General features: G+C 40.4%; 1 long non-coding RNA gene across 2 annotated transcripts; it reads right to left on the bottom strand.

Moving 5' to 3' along the window:
* Window positions 1-6,710: 6,710 nt before the first annotated feature.
* LOC117257492 (uncharacterized) lies at window positions 6,711-20,107 on the bottom strand. Of its 2 annotated transcripts, XR_004501701.2 has the most exons (4): window positions 19,854-20,107; window positions 17,156-17,215; window positions 11,402-11,477; window positions 6,711-7,209 (listed from the first exon to the last, which is right to left on the bottom strand). It is a non-coding gene; the product is annotated as an uncharacterized LOC117257492 (long non-coding RNA). The 2 variants fall into 2 exon arrangements; XR_004501700.2 differs by lacking the exon at window positions 17,156-17,215.
* Between the last annotated feature and the right edge of the window lie 2,470 nt (window positions 20,108-22,577).

The raw sequence follows: 22,577 nt of genomic DNA, 5'->3' as shown, positions 1-22,577 counted from the left end.
AGTTTAGGATTAGAGGTCTAAAAAAATAGTGAGTGATTCACTTTAGACAAAAAAACTACATTCTACATTTCAATGGGTAAAGTTGTTCCCCATAATCATGTAAATTATTGTAAATAAGGTTTCTTGATCATGTAAAGTACTTCTACTACCTTACTATGCCTCACATTATTATTATTTGAGTTTAGTTCCAAAAGGCTTCACAACCATTTCTGTGAGTAAAATGTTTCTGTTTTCCAGCAGCAAAGTAAAAGCTTTGTAACTTTGAGGCACTTTTTTGGCGCCTTCAGCCAACAATGTTCTCGCACAGGTAAACATTTTTGTTTATTTAGCACGTCTTGTGACTTTAAGCAATCATGTGAAGAAGAAGAAAAGCAGATCTGTGAATTCTGTGGAGCTGCTTTGTTCATCCTTCGAGAAGCACTTCATAATGAGCACCATCACATGACAGTGAATACGTAAATGTGAGGATCAGATCATTTGCATAGAAGCACAAATGTCTTGTGCAACAGGTTTTATGAGATGCACATTAAATGACACATGAGGCGTGGTGAAATTAACATGCATGCATCGGCTCAGGACAAATGACAAACAGCAACATTCACCACGGCAACAGACAACAGAGAGCTGTACATGTGTGCGGTGGCCTTTTAGAGAGTTGGCATGTCGACCACGGTCACTAAGGCTTTCTCAATCTCGTTCATTTCACTTCACCCACTGCCTGAGAGGTTGTGAAACTCCAAGATAAAGCACAGTTGCTAACAATAACTTATGTTTGGCAGAAAGTAAAAAAAAACAACACATCATTGTGTGGCCTCTAACTAGGCCACCGGACTGTTTCAATCATATCAGTTTCATATATTGCATCATATCGGATTTCTTCTCACTGGTGCTTCATCTTTTAATGCCTTCATCTTCTCAGTCATGCTAAGATGGAAATGTATAAGGAATAGGGAGGTGCTTCAGTTTTGAGTAGAGATTTCTTAAGTACTGACAGATTGCATATTTTCTGGTTCTTTTAAGTGTCAGCTGGATGCAAAACTATGAATCACTTGAGGGACACAAAAGAGCCCACTCAGTAAAAAGCAACATTAGGACATTTTATACAGCTTTATTTTTCACAGAGGAGGCCTTGTTCTGGATGAAACAGCAACAGCACATGTTCAGAAACAAAACCAGCTCCAGTGGTGTAAGGTAGTTACCACGGGCTCCAGTGCACGCTATTGTAACGGGCCCTGGTGCACACTGGTTACTAGTTATAAGGCGTACACACACACTCACCACTGCCAACTGTTTATACTGTTTATGCTACTTTTTCCTCCTGTTCATTTCTCTCTTGTCCATTCTTACTGATGCTTTTATATTTAAAAGACATGACTGCTCCCTGGACTTAAGATGTGTCAGTCATGACAGATTTCGTGCCAAAACTAGCTGCTGTATCATGTCATCCTGTCATCCTGGGGACCCCAAGGTGTTCCCAGGCCAGATGAGATATGTAATCCCTCCAGCGTGTTCTGGGTCTGCCCCAGGGCCTCCTACCACTTGAATGTGCCCGAAACACCTCCAAAAGGAGGCACCCAGGAAGCATCCTGACCAGATGCCCGAACCACCTCAACTGACACCTTTCGATGCGAAGGAGCAGCGACTCTACTCCGAGCTCCCTCCGGATGTCCGAGCTCCTCGCCCTATTTCTAAGGCTGAGCCCAGACACCATACAGAGAAAACTAATTTTGGCCGCTTCTATCCGCAATCTCAGTTTTTCGGTCACTACCCAGAGCTCATGACCATAGGTGAGGGTTCCGGCTCAGCTCCCTCCTCACCATGACGGCCTGGCGCAGCACCCGCATCACTGCAGAATCGTACCATTTTTAATTTAATGTGACTTCCTCTTTAAACACAATTGTCGTTCCAAGGTGGCAATCTGAATCACTTACAAGGGCCCCACCCTCACCCCACAGGCCCCAGTGCAACTACACTGCCTGCACTGTCTATATTTATGCCCCTGACAAGGTGGCAGCCACAAGCAGCACAACTGCGCCCGGTGGAATTGTCTCCTACAGCTTCTTTACAGTCAAGATGGTGTCGAAGACATCTCGTATCGTGCTTAACTCTAGAAAATCATGACATATTGGATGTGAAATTAACATGCAGATTCTCCAGTTCAAGTTCAGTTCACTTTTCAATGAATGTTGGGCTTTGAGCCACACTGAATGCCAAAATGTGTCCTACATCAGACGGTAAGACTTCTTCCCCACCGGCCAGTTAAAAGGAATGAAGAGTCAGCAGTCAATAAAACAGGTTTTTTTAACAATTATGAATCACTGCAACCACATGAGGTCATATAATAATTATTATCATATAATAATTTCTCATTTTGGATAATAAGACGGTTCTTCATGTTTTACTCATGAGCAGATGTGAATGTGAGCACTCATTGCTTGGCTGTGCCAGCATAGTACCAACCCCACCACGTGACAGAGAACAAAGTACAACCCAGAAACCAACCAGAATGAACCGGCTGGTTCAGAAGCAGCCAGAGGGACTTAACACCCATTCTTGCTCTCTCCATCTCGCCTCATCTATCTTTCCAAGCTCACCTAGGTCCAACAAGGTCTTGATTCACTGTAACTGGTCCTGTCACTCTGCCCAGTGCCCCCACAGAAACTCAGTTGACCAAGCAGCAGGCAAGAGGCCAAACAAGGCTGTAACTCTTGGCGAAATCGCTGACACACTCCTTTCCTTTCTTTGCTGGGCCCACAAAGGCTTCACCCCTAGTGCCACGGGGGCCCCTAAGTCCGTCCCGATTAAGACGCCCGTGAGGTGCGTGGAGGGGAGAGGGAGCTGGGGAGAGCTAAATGTGTCTAATCCCACAGTAATTAAACAACCAGAAACAAAGACGGGCAGTATGAAATATTAGACTTTAATGTAAATATTTGCTGGTAAACTTTCCCATGACCCTCTCACCATTGTTTGACTTCGTCTGTAACTTACATCACCAAAAGTTATTGGTGAATGTATTTGGTTTCTGCACATCCATTTGGTGAGCTGACAGCAGCTCCGGTGGAGTTAAAGGGTAACTTTGGTATTTTTCAACATGGACCCCATTTTCCCATGTTCTTGTGTCTAAATGATAAGTGGAAACAACGATTTATGAAATTGGTCCAATAATGAGAGATTGTGCTGCAGCTGAAACAGGCTGCAATGTAACGGTAATGGGCAACTGTGCACCATCAGTTTACATCCACTACAAATGCTCATGCCGGCTCAGTTTAATATTTTAAGTGTCTGACAACACTGTGGTAAGGAGCCCTACAGAGATAGACCTTTACGTTACAGAGTAAGATCCTTTTTGTTTAACATGAAACAGCTCTGAAAGCACAGTCACAAAACCCAGCAAAACTCCATTTAGATATACAATACTTTTCTTATTGTAAAACACACTTCATTCAAAGTTGACAGAAACAAAATAAAACTCAGAAAAACGTCCAATTCTGGTTTGATTTAAATAAATCCTTAATCAACCCATTGAGATATGCTGGCTCTCTGCACGCAAATTACTGTTTGTTTAAATTGAGTCTGGTGGGTTTGACGATGGTTTGATGATTTTCAGGGCTGTTCCTTGTTCTTAGATCCAGACCAGTGATTCACGACGAGATTAAACGATTTCGAATAAGATTAGATTTAGAACATTGCCGAAAAGTTGCAGCGGTGTGAACTCGCCGTCTGAGCTCAATTCAAGCCTGCTGATGGTGTCACCTTCAGCTCCGCTATCAAATCACCGGCAGCTGGTTTTAGGACATAAAGCACATCACCTGTTTCAACAGCCAATCAGCTTGTAGTGAGGTCTGCTGGTCGAGTCAAAATAACCACAGACGGTGTGTTCGCTTGCTGAGGCAGGTGCTCTGTTCCTGCCAAGCCCTCTGTTTTCGTCCTCACATGTCCTGGTGTCAGACAGTGGGTCGCTGCTGCTGCTCGATGTATTTGTTGATGCCCCCCCCTCCAAACACACACACACACACACACACATACACACACTCTCATTGACTAAGTGGCACTGCTAACTTATATTATTGTGGTGTATGGATTATAAATGCAGTCCATCTGATGCTCGTTGTGTTTTTCGCTGGTTCATCTCTGCTCTCAGCTGTAGCCAGTATCTCACTATCACTATCCTCATTCATATTTTAAGAAGCTACAAATTATATTCAGCCACAAAATAAACCTGAAAAGCTGGAAATCACAACAGAGGTACAGAGAGTTGTTGCATAAAGATGTTACACAGTCTCATCTTGTTCAAGGCTGTAGCCATGGAGTCAACATTGGGGGGGACCAGGGGCGTCGCTAGGAGTTGAAAACATCGGGGGCTTTAGCCCTGAAGTGGGAACAGTCTTTTACCTGGGGGTCTGGCTGTTTCTCCCCGGGAAAATTTTGAATAATTCCCTGTTAAACACGTGATTTTAACATATTTTGACAAAGAATTTTGACAAAGATTGAGCACTTGTCTTCTATTATTAGGTTGCCCAAATTGTTGGAAACCCGAAAGTCTTTGAAGAAACTTTGAGAACGACTTTGCAAACACAGTGTAAAACAATGCACTGATCATGAAAAATATAGTGATGTTGCACATAAAATTAAACAGCAGAACCTGGGCTACAAGGCTGCCGTAGAACAGCAATGAAAAAAAACGTTTTTTTGTTGTTGTTGTTGTTGTTCAGTTTCAGTTATATATTGGGGGGGCATCTTGGGCATATCTGAACATTGGGGGGGGCATGATCTAGTTGCATTGTTGTGACCTGGCAGGTTTTTAGAACGTTGCAGAACGGCGCGTTGCAAGTAGTTGCCTCTTTCAACTCCTCTCGTCGCAAATCTTGGTCTTTACTCTTAGGTCTGTCTCAGTAGGGATTCTTCCAATATTGTCAGACGCTTATAACAATAATCTGAGTCTGTCAGTGGAAAACAAAACAAGCACTTTTAGAGGACGTGCATTAACGGTGCACAATTGCCCCGAGTGGTTTTCGCTGCTTCAGCATTTTCTCTAATTGCTAGACCAACTTTAAAAACTGTTGTTCCCATTAGTCACTGAGGCACAAGAACATGGTAAATGGGGTTTAGGTTGAAAAATTACCAAAGTCGCCCGTTAAATGATTAATCTCTGGAAAAGAAAGGCGTTCTGTAGAGTACCCACTGGTGTCAGTTTAATGCATATGGTCGGGTCATTATTATTACACACACTCTTTATGCTCCGGTTCAATGAGGAAGGGAATATCTGAATACTGATGAAAGTTAAGTTTTTTACATACAGAAATACAGTTGTCAAACCAATTATTACAGCTGCAGAATAAGCTTTAATTCTTCTGCAGTAGTAAGGAGGGGCAAAGGTCAGAAGCAGAATACCTGGAAAACACAAGGCCAACTCAGATACAAGGAAAAGAGGAAAGGATGTGTGTTTATTATCTGGTTTATGTGCGGTAAATAGTAATAATCATATGATATTAGATCAATGTTGTGATTATTTTTTCCAACCAAGCACATTAGCAGAAGCAGTGGGTTATCAAGGAGTTAAAACTGTTCTGTTTCATAAAAAAAAGAAGTGGGCGCACGTTATAATCTCTAACAGGGTACCCGCCTCCCTCTCTTCTCATCATTATGTCCAATTAGAGAAACATCACTCCCGCTGCCTCCGCGACCGTGCAAAATAGAAAAACAGATTGTCACATGGCATTAGCTTGCTGCTGCAGTGTTTGCTGAAGTTTACTGGAGCATCTCTGAGGTCTGCGAGCTCGAGCCAAATGAGGTAAGAGGGGACTGAAGCCAGGGAGAGGACATGCAAGCAAGTCTGCTGTCTTCTTGTGAAACCTACTTTTGCTCTGTAAAAAAAATCCTGTACAATAATTTTTATGTCTACTGTCTGTTACTCTGTCTCAAGACCAAGAGGTGTGAGATCACTGCTTCTAATTCAATTTTACCCTGAATGTCGGAGCCAGTCTGTGGGTGAAAAAGGGTGCAAACATGTTTGGTTTGGTGATACATCCAGCCTGTATGAATACCAGCATCTTGTCGAGCATAAACACTTCTTATAGGCCAAATGAAAGGGGGACTTTTAATTATTATGAAATGGTTACATGCTGGACACCAGTATCTGTCTTTTATGTTTATCTACAGGCATAAATAAAATCTCTAACCAATAAAATCTGTCACATCTGTCTTATACTGACCTTTAAAGCGGGACAATGATTTTATTTATAGTAAAATGCATTATTTAATTCCCACACTGTTTCCTACTTAGTCTCTAAGGAGATTAAAATTATGATCTGTTGTAAACTTCCTGGCTTGCTGCACAGTATTTCCCATATTTGAGCCTGTGCACAGTTTTCCTGTACAAAGTGGGATTTTCATTTGTGCTTTTATTCTGTTTACCTCCAAATAAAGTGGTTTCTGGCTAAACAACCTGCCTAACCGTGTGACTGCTAATTTCTTGCCCTGTCTGAATTATTTGCAGGGATGTCACCATGTTTCTAGATCTCAGCAATCTTACATAACTGATACTGCAAAAATAAGACCTAACTTGTAATCAATCAATCAATCATTTATTTGCCATATGGAATTAAACAAGGTACAACTCTAGTGAAATGTGATCCCATCAACTCCCTTATCCTGTCATTTAGTTCAGTGGTTCCCAACTGGTGGGTGGCGGTCCAAAAGTGGGTCGCGGGTCAGTTCTGAATGAACAAGTGACTCTGAAACGTGTCAAGTTTATAAAAAACACACTTTATTTTGAAGTACACTGAATTTCTGGCACACAGCTTTTATTCTGAAGTCCCATTTCCTATTGTAGAGGAACTGACCAATGGAAAGCTACTTCACAGAGACAGCAAACTAGCTTAACGACACGTTCAAACACAAGTATGACACTAAATGTCTTCTACTGTGTGGACCTTGAACTAATGACAGAGGAGAAATCCAGACCCCGTGGCTGGACCAGTTGGGAATCACTGATTTAGTCCTTTTTTATTCCAGATGGTTCTGGTAATCCATGGTTTCTGGCTGTGGAATGATTAAACTGTCCAAACATCCGGACCCTCAACAAGATGGCCGCATGGTCGCTCCTTCCAAACACGGGCCGCGCTGCTCTGTAGCCACCTCGGACAAGACACTGTCACACCAGTCCTTATTCACCTAGTTCATCTCCGTCTCTTACCAGAATCCTCTGCTCTGTCAGATCAGGGAAAAAGAGTCACTTGGTTGAATGGTGCTGCCCAAGACTTATGCTGTGTCTCAAATCGCGTACTTCTGTACTTAGACTTAATATTTTGAGTGCATAAGTGCGTTCACACTGAGAAGTATGGAAAAATGCAGTGCACTATGAGTACCCGGATGGTGCACTCAAAACGGTCAAGAAGTTGAGTTTTGACCTATGGACACTCAATGGTCGGCATCTTGGCTACGTAGCGGAAGCGGAGGGACCACTTTTCAAACTGGAAATGGCGGCCAAGGACTGTGCGACCGTGACCGTCGCTGCATTGTACAAATACATGTGTTTTTTGCACTAAGCACCACTATACTGTTGTCGGGTATAAGCCAGCAGTATGTTTATTGGGTTAATTTAGCAGTCTGTAATGATTTGGTACTGCGAACGATAACGCAAATGCTAATGCTAGTTTGCTAACTAGCTAATTTGCAGTTGTCATTTCCAGAGAGTGCACAACGACCATGTTTGGTTTGAGACAACACTACTCTGTCGAAATTTGCGCACTACGCCAATGAGTACATAGTGCACATAGTATACTACATAGAAGTGTACTAAGGGAAGTATGTGATTTCAGACACAGCATTAGCCAAGTTTCGGTGAATCAAAGGATATTACAGTTCCTGATATCCCGTTGGTAACTGATGTGGCACAAAGGTCGCAGGATGCTACTTCAGCTGGTGCCCATCTTTTCCTTCATGTTTACTGAGGTTAACATTTGAAAAGCACAACCTGGCTAGCTAGCAGAAGTCAGCCTCTTCACCACCACTGTCCAAAGCCAACCACAAAAAGCACCAAGAGCCTAAATTTAGCACAAATTTGGCACAGCTGACAGAGAGGCAACTGGAATTATCCATGCTTCATCATCAAATATACAAATCAATACCAAATGTCATAGTAACCCTGCGGCAACCCAGCAACCACAGTAAATGCTGGGGATGTTTGTACAAACCACAGATATGTTACATTTGCATGTTTTCTGTGTTGAAACTATACATTTGTTTATGCTTCAATTTTATGTTGTGACAACACTGTGTTTAACATGTTCAGCTGTAGGCATTAAAAACACTTGGTTAGCATGAGGAAGATGTCATGTTTGAGCTTAAAATACTCAGATTTGTTGCCATAAACATGGCTGGAAATGTCCTGAACTGACATTAAAAAACACTCACTTCTGTTGGGGTTGATCAGTGATCTGCTGCTGTCTGTTGGCTGCAGACCCTACACTTAGTCTCGCCTAAGTGTCCAACATCCCCTCCTCTTCTTAATGAGCAGCTAAGCTCAAACACATGTAATCGAACTACGTCATACATATGAAATGCACAATTGCAGAAACATACAATGCCAACATTTTATTCCAGTGACTGGGCTGCTAGTGGTTGTGAAGAATCTTGCTCTGGATGGAGTGCTGCAGATGGACAAACCATCGCTCAGCACCATCATTCTGCCTCATTTTTAAGCTGTTTTATAAGTGATGCAAAGACACGTATTCTTCATTGTAAAGGACCATGTGATTTATTGAGTCATTGGGGAAGCCAGAGAGAGCCGTATATCAACGTGATCTCACTGAGGGGAAACCTGAGGCTGGCTTTAGTTTCAGGATGACACTGCATTATTAAACACATTACATGAGAGGAAGAACTGTTGCAGCAGCCGGCACAGTCAGGACTGCACCGGTTCAGCTCAGAGGCGTGTCACTATGACTACACACAAACAGACTCTCTCCCCCTTTTTTATTTAACGTCACATTTCTGCCTGCTCATCTCCATCTTAGCGGTTTTCACTTTATCTGTGTGTGGCTCTTTATTCTGTACTCTCTTCTCTGTGGCTGTACACATTCACTCTGGGACACTCAGGCTTGACCACTGTGGTAGAGTTAGCCAGTTTTAGTCATTAAAAAAAGTGGGGGAAGGCACCTGGCAGCATTTTATGTGAAGATATAATTTGTACACTCTGTATTAATTATATTTTATTAGTGTTTTAGAACAACAGTTAACGACAGTCCTTATCTGCCACCAACATTTGTTTCTTTCTCTTTCTCCAAGGGTGCAGGTTTTGTTTCAACAGGTGGACACATGGAACGGGGTTTGGAGGTCGTCTGGCAAAAAAATCTGAGCACAAACTCTTAATTTTGTGCATTCTGGGACATTATATGCACCGATTTGCGCATTTTGTGGATCAATTTATGATGTGAATTTTGTCGAAACACAAGCTGCTACTTAATGATTTCATTGGGGGCTGACAAATGCACGTGTTCTTAAAGGGAAATTTCAGTTTATTTCAACCTGTCTCCTATCGTCCTAAATTTGTTTCAAGTAACTAGTGATGAAAAATAATAGTTAGCATGTTAGCCGTTAGCCTAGATACAGCCGGGGCACATAGTAGCGTCAGACCTGTTAAAATGTAAGTGAAAGGGCATACTTCAAGTGCAAAGTTAGTCCACTAACGGCCGAAATATCGCGGGAACAAGCAGCGATCTCATACCGTGCCTGAAATCTCGCGAGCTCTAGATAAAGCCCAGCTGGATACTAACATTACTCCAGGTGGAGGTGTCTCATCCTCGGTCACATCCAGACCTTGAAAATAGGGCTGCAACCGGTCCCATTCCTTGCAACAGAGGCATTCCTCTTCTGTGGGCACTGGGGTGCAGCATTCACAGGTACACCACCAATCTCCAGAGCTACTCAGCCTTGCAGCAGCCATTCCTCCTCTCTCGTCCTCTACCTGTTGCGCCACTCTCTCTCTCTCCTCCTCCGTTCTTCAGTTTCACAAAGCTCTTCATCAGTGTATTCTGGCTCAAAAAAATAAGAGCGGCCATCAAACTCTGCAAAATCAAATTCCTCCTCCACAAAGTCAAAATCTGGCAAAAAGTCAGTCATTATTCTATAAATCTTTCATAAAATAAATGATTGAACTTTTCAGGCTACTGTCCGGTTCTGCCTTCCAGCTGTTGCTGCTTGTTCTCGCGAGATTTCAGGCACGGTATGAGATCGCTGCTTGCTATCGCGATATTTCGATCGCGCTTTGGAAAGCAGAGCTAAATGGTAAACAAACATGGCAGCACACCGGTAAGGTTTACATGTCGTTTTCTATATGTTCTCTGACATTTATCCTAACGATATGAGGCGGTCTTTGTGGAAAAAAGCTTGTTTAGTGGACTAACTTTGCACTTGAAGGGATGCCCTTTCACTTACGTTTTAGCAGGTCTGACGCTACTAATGCGCCCCGGCTGTATCTAGGCTAACGGCTAACATGCTAACTATTATTTTTCGTCACTAGTCACTTGAAACAAATTTAGGACGATAGGAGACAGGTTGAAATAAACCGAAATTTCCCTTTAATATCGAGGGGGGCACGTCCCTTGCATCCCCCCCCCCCCCTGAATTCTACACCTAAAACTTTTTTTCCAGTGCTTAAAGTCACTTTGAGTCCACTTTATTTAAGTGAGCTTGCCAAAACTTCCATCAGTGTCAGCTGGAATGTAAGCAGCACTTGTGGCACAACGCCCTTCACCAAACCTGAAATCAGGTCACGTAAACCCATGTGTCATGTGTGTTTGTGTGGTTACGTGTGTAGCTCCACCCATTCTGCAGAAGCTCCGATAGCTGGTACCGCATCCATTCTCCTTTTACAGGTACCTGGTTCAGCACTTTGTCAGTTTAGTCAAAATCAAGTGAGTGAGAGTGATATCATAACAATCCTGCGGCTTTCCAAAGCACGTTTTATTTTAGCAGTGATGACTATGTGTGACTTCAATTTCCTAAGAATTGTACTTTACCAGAAAAAAGTGAAATTGATGACTCAAAACACCTCTTTTTGTTTCCACTTCTGTCAAACGTTCATGGCAGACGTGCACAGAGTCTCATATACACTCTCTTATACTTTCTCTCTGAGTCACAGTTGGTTGCTAGACGACCAAACACTCACTCACTTCTTTTCAGGCTCTGCCTCTTCACAGATCACAAGCCTTTGTGGTTTAAACCCTCAGCACTCTCTCGCACTGATGGACTGGAAATAGAAAATGTGTGCGTGCAGGCAGGCACGCTGCACAGCACACACGCTCGGCAACCTGCAGCAGACGGCTGCCATTAGGAACCTTATTATTATTATTAACAGATTGGGTGTCATGTAGCAGCAGAAAATGAGTTTTCCACAAACCTGATCATGTGTGATAGTGCAGAGCTGCTCTGATGTCCCGCCTACACTGTTCCTGTTGGGTCACCTCGTTTAACCTCTAATACACACACACACGCACACACACACACACACACACACACACACACAGAAGAAGAGAGAGGGAGGATAAGTTTGTTTCTAATGATGATTTTAAGATATTTATTTTGTAAATATTTAATATAATTTATTTTTTATTAAAGTTTTTTTAAATCTTATTATTTATTTTCATTTTCATTTTTATTTGAAGGGAAGTTGTTTAACCTGTTTTTGTTTGTTTGGGTTTTGTTTGGGTTTTTTTCCTCCATGCAGCTTTGATGTATCAGCATGCTTTTGATTTGCATCACCTCCAACGCCTCCACTCATCTGATCATTTCTGAGTAATCTCACACTGTGACGCCCTGTCTTCCAACGAACTCCATTTCCTCTTTTTAATTCAAAGACAGATTAAAAGGAGGAACACATTAACATTTGACTTTATAGCCTGACAAGAGGAAATTAACATTTACAGTTCTTGCTTCCTTTTTTAAATTTTCATTTTTGTGTCTTTTGTGTTTGCTATTAAATGATAATTGGAAGATTTCCCCAACACGGCCGTCCCATTAATTCAAAGATGTTTCTGTCGGGTGTGTGGTGTCCGTTTAAGGTAATTACTTGAGGATTTTATTTCAACATTTCATCCCCCGTCCAAAAGAACAGGAACAGTGACAGGTTAAATACCATTTTGCGTCACTGGAATGAAGTTACGTTGACATGAATGACTGGTATTTAACAAGTGGAGCGGCAGGAAGCAGTGTGAAACATCACTACTATTATGGTATTATGTTGTTGAGAGGCAGAGGTAGAGGTGAAACATAACACTGATCACTCTCATTTTATGTTTTTATTTCTAGTTTATTTCTTTGTCAGTGTTGGTTGCTGTTTCTGTGAGAACTGACATGATTTTCTTTTTTGTTTCAAGTATAATTTGCTGACAGCTGCAAGGAAAAGGATGAGAGTAAGTGGAGCCAAAAGGCAAAGCGGCGGCACGGGCAGCAGCAGTCGCATGAGCCGTTCATTGGCAGTGAAACACCCTGCAAAACACTGGACCCTTGTTCCTCCCTACACATCACTGCGCACAGCCCGGCATGCTGTAATTTTGATGGCAAAAATCCTATTATTTTGATCGGGTGTGAGGAAATTGAAGTAATGAGCGTGTGTGATGCACTCTGCAATTCAGGGTCTGCAAAGAGGGTGGAGACACTTTTAAGCTGCTGTGATTCAGCTACCAGTGCTGAGGCCCTTTGAAGAACCGCACGTTCTTATTTCAAAGACACTGTGGTTAATGTGGTTAGGTTAAGGAACAAAAATCAATTGGTAATGTTTGGGAAAAGATCATATTTTGGCTTAAAATACCTGGTTTGGAAGCAAAATCCTGACAGGAAATGATTTTTCAGTAAAAAACAATTGCTTTTTAGTGGCACTATCTCAGGGAAAATGCAGCAATGTCTTGGTGAAAAACAATCATTATTTGTGGCATTATCTCTTTCAGATTTGCAGCGATGTCTCTGCAAAAATCAGCCACTTTCTGTGGCACTATCGCAGCAGTTAACATAGCAGTTTCTCCATCAAAAACAACTGCTTTTCATGGCACTATCCTGGCAGGAAATGTGCTGACTTCTTGGCAAAAACAACAGCTTTTCATGGCGCTATCCTGGGGAAAATGCAGCAATGTCTTGGTAAAAAACACCCATTATTCATGGCACTATCCCTGTCAGATACACAGCGACATCTCTACGAAAATCAGCCACTTTTCAAAGCACTATCCTGGCAGGAAATGCACTGACTTCTCAGTAAAAAACAACTGCTTATCATGGTACTATCACAGCAGTAAATGCAATGCAATTTCTCTGTCAAAAACAAGTTCTTTTAATGGCACTGTCCTGGCAGGAAATGTGCTGACTTCTTGGTAAAAAATGAATTGCATTTCATGGCACTATCCCAGGGAAAACTGCAGCCATGTCTTGGTAAAAAAACAACCATTATTTATGACACTATCCCTGTCAGATACCCAGCAATGTCTCTGCGAAAATCAGCTGCTTTTTGTGGCACTATCCTGGCCGTAAATGCAGCCATGTCTCAGTAAAAAAGGTACTTTTCATAGCAATATCCTGGCAGGAGATGCACTGACTTCTTAGTAAAAAATTAACTACTTTTCATGGCACTATCCTGGGGTAAATGCAGTGATGTCTTGATTAAAAAACAACCGTTATTAATGGCACTATCCCTCTCAGATACGCAGTGATGTCACGTTTTTTGGCACTATCCCAGCAATAAACGCAGCAATTCTTCTGTCAAAAACAACTGCTTTTAATCGCACTATCCTGGCTGGAAATGCACTGCCTTCTTGGTAAAAATGAATTGCTTTTTGTAGCACTATCCCAGCTGAAAACACAAAACAAAAAACACTCCCTGATGACAAAGTCAGCTCATACACTACGTCACTTTAAAATCGTTGATATGACACATACAGTCCGAAACATACAAATGTAACATATCTGTGGTTTGCAGGAAAGTACAACACAAACATTTTCTTCCAGACACTGCATGCAGAGGAAATCCTCCACAAGACTTTCAAGGATACCAGAGAGGACTCTTAATTCATTCTGACATGTCTATAACAGTAACTGGAGAGGTCAAAGGGTTATTTCATAGTTGAATTATCGGTCATGTTGATGAATGTTGGGAGGTAATCATCCTCCTGTTCCTCCGTCCTATTCTTGCTCCATATAGGATTGGCACTCCCTCTGACTCCTTAACTCTACTCATACATAAGTGTAAATACTGGTAATAGTGGTGCAAGCGCACCATGATTAAGTAAACACAGAGGTCAACGACAGGATGCCTGTAATCCCTAAACCTCTTATTTTGAAGTCTGCCTGATGCAGCAGGGAGGGGATGTCTGCTGGGGCTGAATCAAACTAAATATCCTTCCTCACAATAGTCATCTCCGCTGTACAAACATGCAGTGAGACAAATCGGAGAAGTACACAACAATGAGAAAACGGAGTAAATCCTGAACTAATAAGCAAACTTTGATGCGAGAGGCCACTCTGTCGTCATTCCCAAGCTCTTTCATGCAGGAAGAAAAAACAGTTCAAAAAGGCATCAAGGTGGTGGTTTAGTCCCTTTGAAGCAAATAATAAAAACAAACACAACAGGACTAACCAGAGAGGAAGCCACCGCACGCAGCCTTTGACTTCAGGAATTTTCATTGTTTCAAGGGAACAATTATCCCCGTTTCTGGATGCTATTTTAAACACCTTTTACTAGCCTGAATGATGATGACAACTGAGAACAGAATTCAAACAGACTTAAAGAGGAGCTACGCCCATTTCAGAAATTTATGGATGTTATACCTTTGCTCTAAGACAGTCACAGTGGTTCCTGACCAGTCCAGATTTGTCCTCAGTCATTAGCTCAAGCTCCACACTGTTTAATACATTTAACATCATATTTGCCTTTGGCCATGCCGTCGAGCTAGTTTGCTGTCTCTGTTAAGTAGCTGTCTGTTAGTCACTCACTCTACAGCAGGAAACAGCACTTTAAAATAAAGGCTCTGTGCCAGAAATTCACTGTACTTCAAAATTAAGTGTGTTTTTTCCACATTGACACGTGTCAGAGTCACTTGAGGTTCATTCAGAATGGACCCACGACCCTGCAATTGGGAACCACTGGTCTAAAATAGTAAATTATTATTAGTAAACATAAACAACTTTCTTCCAAATCTAAAAACTAGAGTGCTAAAACCATAGAAATAGAATGAGAGTAGAACTGACATTTCCATTAAGATCAACATACAGTAGCAGGATGGTCAGAGTAGCGGCCATTTTTACGTGTACCGTTGCCAGTGCAATTTGCAACCATTGAAGCAGGTTAACGTCTGTATAAACTTCTCTATAAACAAACTGACTTGCGGCAAGCTGCAAACTAAAAGAGGTGGGTTTTGCAGTAACGACCAAATGAGCAGTGTAGAAGTACGTTATCACTGTAGCTGTTATTTCTCTGTTTCTTTTGTTGCCATTCGTTGAAACATGACGTACTTTAGCTGCCTCCAAGAACGAGTGAGAGCTGCGGGGATAAACAACGTGTAAATCAGAGTATTTTCACATCTAACTCGGTGAGTTAAGGATTCATTTTGACCAAACCTGAGTTGGTGATTGTTGGAACAGTGGACGAACTCACTAGATGACTAACAAGACTCACTAAGACCGTTTGTGTCTGCCGAGTGTGACTGAAGGGTGTTTTACAATGAGTTAACAAGGCAATCAAGCTAACTTCTGTGGAAAACTTCTGTGGCTAAAGCTTGCTTCTATGGAAGACAGAAGCTTCGATAGGTGTGCCGTTGTATTTCTCTGCTTAATAAGGAAAACAGGTTTGTAGAAAAGGCCAAAGCAGAGTTCTCAAACTCGTGACACACTTTACAGCCTCACTGACAAGTGTTTTTTACATAACAGCTAACAACAAGTGCCATTTACTTTGACTAGTCAATGACAACAGCAAACAGTTCAATGTCCTTTCTATTCATTTTATTTCTATGGCTAAAACTCAAATTTGTGATGTCACAAACTACAAAGTCTGGCACTGCTCCATAGACAATTAATTTGGAAAGATGTTATAGATGACACTGAGGGCACCCAGGGGGCTGTTCTGAGTACATGGGTACAAAGGTCAAAACAGACCTCCAGACTTTATACTTGATGACATCATAAGTACGAGACTTATTTCTCAGGTTTCTGGCTTTCACAGAGAGTAGCTCATGTTCACAAATATTTACTGAATTTTCCCAGGCCATGGAAGTGGAATTCTGAATTTAGGTGGTGTTCCCCTTTAATGTAGACTTATACTGCTGGTTGAACATGTATTTTACTGATATTTATAATGTGAACATTTGATTCTTTACATCTCTGAGTGCATCATGCTCACACCAATATGTTGTTTTTTAGACAGACAAGATAATTCTCCAGTGGCTCTCAACCTTTTGGGTGTCAAAGACCCCTAAACTGATGCACATCAGGTCACTGAACCCCATTTGATGAGATTTCTCTTCAGTGACCACTATCTGAAAATATTCTGGCTCTTAGATATCAGAATCAGAACTGTGATTCGTTACAATAAATAAAATAAAATGTATGCGATAAAATGAAATAGAATAAAATAAAATAGAATAAATATAAAGCAATAAAATAAAATAAGATAAAATAAAATGTAAAGCAATAAAATAGAATAAAATAAAATGTAAAGCAATAAAATAAAATAGAATAAAATATAAAGCAATAAAATAAAATACGATAAAATAAAATGTAAAGCAATAAAATAAAATAGAATAGAATAAAATAAACAAAATATAAAGCAATAAAATAAAATAAGATAAAATAAAACAGAAATGAAAATGTGCATTAAAATAAAAAATATAATATACACTATTCTACAGAGTTTAACACAAGTACTTAAGATGTAAAAATATTTAAAATAAAATATATAGCATCACTGTGCTGAGGTTGTAATTGTGAAATTCAACTTCCGTATATATATCGATAGAATAAACAAAAATAAAACAAAAGTAAACATAAGAGATAACTGTGGAGGAAGTGACCTATGATCGGAAAAGACGCTCTTATGACTCCTACCCACGCTATGCTCACTCTGATAGTGAATTATATAGTGAAAATAGTGAATTATATAGTGAAAATAACCTACTCTGCATTTTTCCGGGGACCTCCTGGAACTCCCTCAAGGAACCCTGGACGTCGTACTCCACTATTTAAAAGAGGAATCAGGGAATTCAGTCTTGGTCAAAATAAATAAATAAATGTCTTGTCTTTGGTTGTGATTTTTTTTTTCCTTTTTAGATTCAGTTTTGTCCAAATGAGCGAGTGCCTGAATGAGTGAGTTTGAGTCTGAGCATGTCCTGTGTCAGCTGGTAACATGATGGCGCCCTCATGTGGACAACACATGCAATAACATAGTAATTTAAACCATAGACTAATATCTAGTATAGATAGAGCACTGTTTTCTGCAGGAACGTCCACCCATACACACACACACACACACACACACACACACACACAAAAGGAGAAGAGGACTTAAAGGGAACAATATTAGAAAAGGGAAGTTGCAGACTTAAGTAAGAAAACCACTGATTCCTTTTCTCAAAGTTCACTGTGGTGCCTTTTAACACAACAGTTACATCACCAGCTTCTCAGGAGGGTTTTGACGATTTCTCATTTGAAGATTGGCCATGTGTGGGCATGGAGAAAGGAATATCTGAGTGTGAGGATGATGTGTGCCGAGCATTTCCTGTATGAATAAATGTAATAAAGAACACGCCCTTCGCCTTTAATGAGTCAGTGCCTCGATGTTTGCTTTTGATTAGGGAGTTGACGCTGGACAATATGTGGTATGTTGGTTTATAATGAGTGTAATGTCAGTGCTGATTACTTCCAGTCATGATTGTGACTCACTCAACTGTCGCCTCAGTCTGTGGTTGATATTCCACGCTGCAAACTAAACATACTAATAACTTCAGCACAGAGTTTCTTAAGTCTCGTAGGTCTCTGTGTAGTTATGCGAAGTTGGAGAAAACCTGAAGGTAAAAGTAGATTTTTCAACCTAGAAGTTTACTTCACGTTTGAGGTGATAACTGTCTGATGATGTACTGTATACAAGTGATTAGCACACATAAACAGTCACTATGAAAAGGCCAGTATGGTGGAGATCTGGCAGATCTGCTGAATTGTATCATAAAAGATCCATCCTCTCTGTTTCAATGTTTGAACAAGGCACAAGCATAAAAGTGAACCATCAGGGGCTCCAATGAGTCATGCGGCGTCATCTGGGCCAAAGATCTCAGTGACAAATTGTTACACTGAATTTTAATTACAGTATGTGTGATACAGTATGCGTTATAATAAGAAAGTCATACTACCAGAAGTCCAGAAGTCCAGTTGTACTGACTGAACTGATGTAGGCCCAGTCTGCCACTGGACTTCCTGTGACACACTGAGCCTCTTCTCTTCTGTGTCTCTCTCATCACTGGCTATCATTTATCTTATGTATGTTACTGCATAAGACAATAAAATAATAAAAAATAAGACAGGTAGCTTTTGTGATACTGTCTTCTTTCAGTGGTAGGTCGTCTTTGCTGGTGCTTTGTTGTAACTTTCTCCGTACAATAAAGCGATCCATTGTCACACTCACGGCTTTCTCCTTTTAAAGGATATCATCCCTCACACTGGCTGCCAATCAGGGCTTTTGATGTGTCACACACTTATAAGTCCTACACCTGAACAGCAACAAACAGGTCCTCCTGTAAAGGTTTTTTAAATTAAATTTAATTACACTAAATCACATTTTTTAGCTAGAGTTTGCCTCTTTATTAGGGAATGGGTGCCCACAACATACTGATACAATTAAATATTCATTCATAACTTTTTGTTTAGGTCAAGTTGAATATTATTGTAATAATAATTATCAAAAAAATCCCATGGCACACCATTTTTATTGTGCACTTTATACTGTATTGTTGCTGCTAATCCCCCTACAGGTGCCTTAGTATCATTTTATTATTTTAGTATTTATACCCTATTATGGTCTGGATTTTATCTTATTTTTATGTATTTATTTTATTGTGTAACATATTGAGTGAGTGTTTCTTTGTCATTGCGTGAAGTTCCACTGAAACAAATTCCTATTGACATGTTGACATGGCAATCAAGTATTGAACCTTGAATCTATATACATATAACATATATACTATCATCAGCTACTACTATTATTGTTGTGATTCATATTTCTATCATTATTGTTATTATTGTTGTTCCTGTGTCTCTCTTTCTCTCTGTCACTCTCTCCCTATCATTTTGTACTGTAATATTATTATGTTGATCTGCTCTGTACTCATGACATCTATTGTATGTCTGTCCGTCCTGGAAGAGGGATCCCTCCTCAGTTATTCTTCCTGAAGTTTCTACCATTTTTACCCCAGTAAAGGGTTTCTGTGGGGGAGTTTTCTGCTCTGACGGTCCAAAGGACAGAGGGATGTCGTATGCTGTGAAACCCTCTGAGGCAAATTGTGATTTGCGACATTGGGCTTTATAAATACAGTTGAATTGAATTAAACTTAATTGAATTGTATTAAAAATGTGCAGCATATACTAGTCTCATGTTTCCCTATAGGCCTGCTGTGGATTCTGAATCCAAAAAGGAAAAGTCTGTGAGGAAAATAGAGAATTGCTTGTAATCATACAGAGCCCACTGCAGAGTGCCCCCTTGTGGTTAAACAGGGGTCTTCAATGTTATTGCGGCTTTTCAAATAAGTTAAAAAAAAAATTGCCGTCTACAGATGCCACAACATGAGATAGGATGACCTCATTGTCTTTGGTTTAGTTTTACTCACTGTTCGGTGATCCAGGGCGCTTCAGTTGATTTACAGGATGACACTGTGAACTGACTTGTCTTGACTGTTGCGTTAAAAAAAATGAAAACAAAAAATCCCCCAGCAAACATTCCCCAAATAAACAGGCCTTTACAAAAACAAAGGTCTAATCAACTGGGTATTAAATGACGCCATCAAACAATAAAACCAAGATTAACCAAATACGCAGACTGTAACCCTGTGGCTCACTTCAGCACACCTGTCTTTAGTTAAACGTTCACGAGATGCCAGGTCAGGTGGTGCGTTAGAGTGATCAAAAAAATAATAGGAAACTAGGACTTACTAGAAATGACTCTAACAGAGCCCTTTAGCTGGAAGAGAGACATAAACTGTATAAAACTGAGTTATACATTAAACTGGGCCGTGAATATCATGTTGTATAAACGTACCTTTTTATTGTGTGTACAATACTAAGCTACTAAAATAATACTTATTGACAGATTTATATATTTTATATTTATATTCATATTTTAAAGGTAAACATACATGTGGAAGAGCTGTCTGATGTCTGAAATACACTTTCACAAAGATATCTTCTTGTAAAAGTTAAAATATGTTGGACTCATACATACTTTAATTTAAGGAGAAAACAAAACTTAAAAAAAACAAAAAAACAATAACCAATCTCAGTCCTGAATCTAATACCGATCACTTGTCTATCTACTTCTAGGAAAACTTACTCTTCCCCACCACACACTGAACATCTTTTAACACCCATGATCATTATGTTTCCAGTCATGACACCGTCAGTGTGAGCACAGTTTCTGTTTCACTGCTAAATATATCTTACACCTTCTGCTTTTGTTGCATTGATTTGTTTGGCTTTAAAGAGAAACAAAAAGAGGAAATTGCAAGTAACATTTCCTGTGTGACATTCATGTCAACATGCATGAGATGTTTGTTTCATGTTGTCACAAAACCACTCTTTCACTGCGCTCAGGACATTTTTGTAAGTTTGCCTATCTCATGTATAACCCATATAAAGGACAAACATAAAAATGTCGCCTATCTCGGTTTCATGGAGGGCTTTCAGCAGCAGCATTTTCTGCAACAAAAATCCATGTTGTGTAATAACTGTCCATAAATGATGACTGCATCCCAACTGCAGTCATTTCTGTTCACACACACAGACAGTTCTCTGTTCTCTCAGTGGGTCCTCTTCCATGTCTCCCATCACATGATTCAAACTGAAATGAAGTCATTATCTGTCTCAGATAAGAGCTGCTCATCATGGGGTTTTTCTCAACTTAAGCAAAGCGACTCAGTGAAGCTCCAGCAGCTTACTTCTGTTAGCACATACAGGCCTTTTCAAACAGCCACACTAAATTATATTTAACATGATATTGAATTACCATAGACTTAGTGTTGTTTCTATATGTGGAGCAAATCGTGATGGAGAGGGAAGATTAGTCTCCTATATAGACAGTTGGATCAAGATATAATCTGAATCTTTGAGGCTAATTTAGGTCACGATGTACAAGTAAAGCAAAGGCTTTAGATTATTTAAAATGGATGTCAAAGAGCACCGTCTTCTCCATGTGAACTCTCCTAACAATTTGAATACATTTCCCTGAGAATTTAACCCTTAATGACCCTCACATATTTGCTGTGTAAGACAAAGCAATGTTTCCTGGTGTCTTTTTATCGATCAAAATACATCAAACCATCATACAGTAACTGAATATATCACCAGCAGGACGTTGTGCCATTGTGTGTTCTCACAGAGATAATCAAAGCTGTATGGAAAATAAAGATCTGACTAAATCCTGAGTCCTCAACAGGGGGTCTGCAACCTCTAGGGGGTCTTCAGAGTTACAGCAGGGGGGCACCACATTATTTAGTTAATTTTATTGAAAGGTTTTTTTTCTCCATGAATTAAAATATGTGGAAAAAATACACATTAACATGCATCCAACATATTTTGACTTTTGCGAGGAGCTATCTTTGTGAAAGCAGATTTCAGACATCAGACATGCCAGTATCCACAGATACAGTTAAACTTAAGGATTCACTGTGCCTTCCACATGTATATTTAACATGAAAATATGATGTATAAACATATGAATCTGTCAGTAAGTATTATTGTAATAGCTCAGTATTGTACACACCATATAAGGGCATGTTTATACTTGGCACTTTAGGCTGACCTTCATGTTATTGTCAGCACAGTTTTAAGGGGAAGTAAATTTTTTGTTAAGTAGGGTTGTATGGGGTACCTATCTATATTCAGTGTATTATATACAGTAGATGTCAGCTGGCACACCCCCAGTTTGGAGGAACAGGCTGGAATTCGACATGGAGGGGGTCAGCAACAAAACGGTCAGTTTAAGTGTATGCTATATTGAGAGTACTTTCAGTGCCTTACCTTTGTGTCAGACAACCTGCTCCAGTGGGGAAGCCGTCAATGGCTTCAGTTCCCCATCTTTGCTCTCGTCAAGGCCACCAGACATCATTGACAAAAACACTAATTTTACCTCACTGAACACGGGAGCTGCTGGTCTACCACAGCTTCAGCAGTTAGTTAGTTTGTGTTATAGTGTGACTTTGGTAAATCCGAACTAAACGCAAAGTCAAACAGTAACACAAACAAAAAACAGATCAAGGCAGCGGTAGATCAGTGGTGCCTGTGTTCAGCAATATTAAATCACTGCTACTGAGTTTTGAGGAGGGCGATATAACAGCTTC

This window comes from Epinephelus lanceolatus, chromosome 1 (genome assembly GCF_041903045.1).
Source record: "Epinephelus lanceolatus isolate andai-2023 chromosome 1, ASM4190304v1, whole genome shotgun sequence".
NCBI classification, from domain to species: domain Eukaryota; kingdom Metazoa; phylum Chordata; class Actinopteri; order Perciformes; family Serranidae; genus Epinephelus; species Epinephelus lanceolatus.
The sequence above is the reverse complement of the archived record's forward strand: the minus strand, read 5'-3'. Positions and strand labels throughout refer to the sequence as shown.